Source organism: Salvelinus fontinalis, unplaced genomic scaffold (genome assembly GCF_029448725.1).
Source record: "Salvelinus fontinalis isolate EN_2023a unplaced genomic scaffold, ASM2944872v1 scaffold_0580, whole genome shotgun sequence".
Taxonomy (NCBI): domain Eukaryota; kingdom Metazoa; phylum Chordata; class Actinopteri; order Salmoniformes; family Salmonidae; genus Salvelinus; species Salvelinus fontinalis.
The window spans coordinates 80,001-83,089 of record NW_026600789.1 but is presented as its reverse complement, the minus strand read 5'-3'; positions in this window follow the sequence as shown (position 1 = coordinate 83,089).

Genomic DNA, 3,089 nt, shown 5'->3' with positions numbered 1-3,089 from the left:
CTGACTGGCAGATTGACTGACTGACTGACTGACTGGCAGATTGACTGACTGACTGACTGACTGGCAGATTGACTGACTGACTGACTGACTGACTGGCAGATTGACTGACTGACTGACTGACTTGCAGATTGACTGACTGACTGACTGACTGGCAGATTGACTGACTGACTGACTGACTGACTGACAGGCCAGATACACACGTATCAGGGAAACTCTGGACAGACAGGCAGACAGACTGACTGACTGACTGACTGGCAGATAGGCCAGGAAACACGTATCAGGGAAACCCTGGACAGACAGACAGACAGACAGACAGACAGACAGATAGGCCAGGAAACACGTATCAGGGAAACCCTGGACAGACAGACAGACAGACAGACAGACTGAGGCCAGAAACACGTATCAGGGAAACCCTGGACAGACAGACAGACAGACTGACTGACAGGCAGACTGACAGCCCAGATACCAACATATGACCTCTCCAAGGCCCTGCTGTCTGTCTCCTTCACACCCCCCCCCCCACACACACTTCTTATTTCTGGTTACAGCATGAGTGGCAATGACGAGGCTGTGTGAAAATGACTGTCACCTTTTACACTGCTGAGACAGAGAGGGAACACACACACACACACACACACACACACACACACACACACACACACACACACACACACACACACACACACACACACACACACACACATTCCTATCTTATTACAGAGAGTTTTTATTGACTTTAATAGAAATGGAAGGAACATTAAAGGGTTATTCCACCACGTTTCAGTAGAAATGGAAGGAACATTAAAGGGTTATTCCACCACGTTTCAGTAGAAATGGAAGGAACATTAAAGGGTTATTCCACCACGTTTCAGTAGAAATGGAAGGAACATTAAAGGGTTATTCCACCACGTTTCAGTAGAAATGGAAAGAACATTAAAGGGTTATTCCACCACGTTTCAGTAGAAATGGAAGGAACATTAAAGGGTTATTCCACCACGTTTCAGTAGAAATGGAAGGAACATTAAAGGGTTATTCCACCACGTTTCAGTAGAAATGGAAGGAACATTAAAGGGTTATTCCACCACGTTTCAGTAGAAATGGAAGGAACATTAAAGGGTTATTCCACCACGTTTCAGTAGAAATGGAAGGAACATTAAAGGGTTATTCCACCACGTTTCAGTAGAAATGGAAGAAACATTAAAGGGTTATTCCACCACGTTTCAGTAGAAATGGAAGGAACATTAAAGGGTTATTCCACCACGTTTCAGCCTCATATTCATCATCTCCAGCATCGTATCATATGTGAAAAAATATATATGTTTTTGGAGAAGTAAACGATGTGTCAACGTAATATGTGAAAATGGCGTGTTGCTATGATCTGTGGTGAAACAGAGAAGGAGAAAGGTCCTATCAGATCACAGGGCAGGTTACTATGATCTGTGGTGAAACTGAGACAGGAGAAAGGTCCTATCAGATCACAGGGCAGGTTACTATGATCTGTGGTGAAACTGAGACAGGAGAAAGGTCCTATCAGATCACAGGGCAGGTTACTATGATCTGTGGTGAAACTGAGACAGGAGAAAGGTCCTATCAGATCACAGGGCAGGTTACTATGATCTGTGGTGAAACAGAGAAGGAGAAAGGTCCTATCAGATCACAGGGCAGGTTACTATGATCTGTGGTGAAATTGAGACAGGAGAAAGGTCCAATCAGATCACAGGGCAGGTTACTATGATCTGTGGTGAGACAGAGACAGGAGAAAGGTCCTGACAGATCACAGGGCAGGTTACTATGATCTGTGGTGAAACAGAGAAGGAGAAAGGTCCTATCAGATCACAGGGCAGGTTACTATGATCTGTGGTGAAACAGAGATAGGAGAAAGGTCCTATCATATCACAGGGCAGGTGTTAAAGTAACTAACTTTGGCCTTCCGGATAGCCTGAGTACACTTATTCCTCATCTACCTGAACGAGAGCCAGTCAGCCTGAGTATGAGTGTGCCGAGCCTTTCGCCAAATGCAATTCTTGAGGTGGAGTAACTCTGCAAGATCACGGTCGAACCAGGGGCTGAACCTGTTTTTAATTCTAATATACCCTGGTCTAATTGACCATCTAGTTCTATAACACCTCGTCCATATACCCTGGTCTAATTGACCATCTACTAGTTCTATAACACCTCATCCATATACCCTGGTCTAATTGACCATCTACTAGTTCTAAAACACCTCATCCATATACCCTGGTCTAATTGACCATCTAGTTCTATAACACCTCATCCATATACCCTGGTCTAATTGACCATCTAGTTGTTTAACACCTCATCCATATACCCTGGTCTAATTGACCATCTACTAGTTCTATAACACCTCATCCATATCCCCTGGTCTAATTGACCATCTTCTAGTTCTATAACACCTCATCCATATACCCTGGTCTAATTGACCATCTAGTTCTATAACACCTCATCCATGTACCCTGGTCTAATTGACCATCTACTAGTTCTATAACACCTCATCCATATACCCTGGTCTAATTGACCATCTAGTTCTATAACACCTCATCCATATACCCTGGTCTAATTGACCATCTAGTTCTATAACACCTCATCCATATACCCTGGTCTAATTGACCATCTAGTTTTATAACACCTCATCCATGTACCCTGGTCTAATTGACCATCTAGTTGTTTAACACCTCATCCATGTACCCTGGTCTAATTGACCATCTAGTTCTATAACACCTCATCCATATACCCTGGTCTAATTGACCATCTAGTTCTATAACACCTCATCCATATACCCTGGTCTAATTGACCATCTAGTTATATAACACCTCATCCATATACCCTGGTCTAATTGACCATCTAGTTCTATAACACCTCATCCATATACCCTGGTCTAATTGACCATCTAGTTCTATAACACCTCATCCATATACCCTGGTCTAATAGACCATCTAGTTCTATAACACCTCATCCATATACCCTGGTCTAATTGACCATCTACTAGTTCTATAACACCTCATCCATATACCCTGGTCTAATTGACCATCTAGTTCTATAACACCTCATCCATATACCCTGGTCTAATT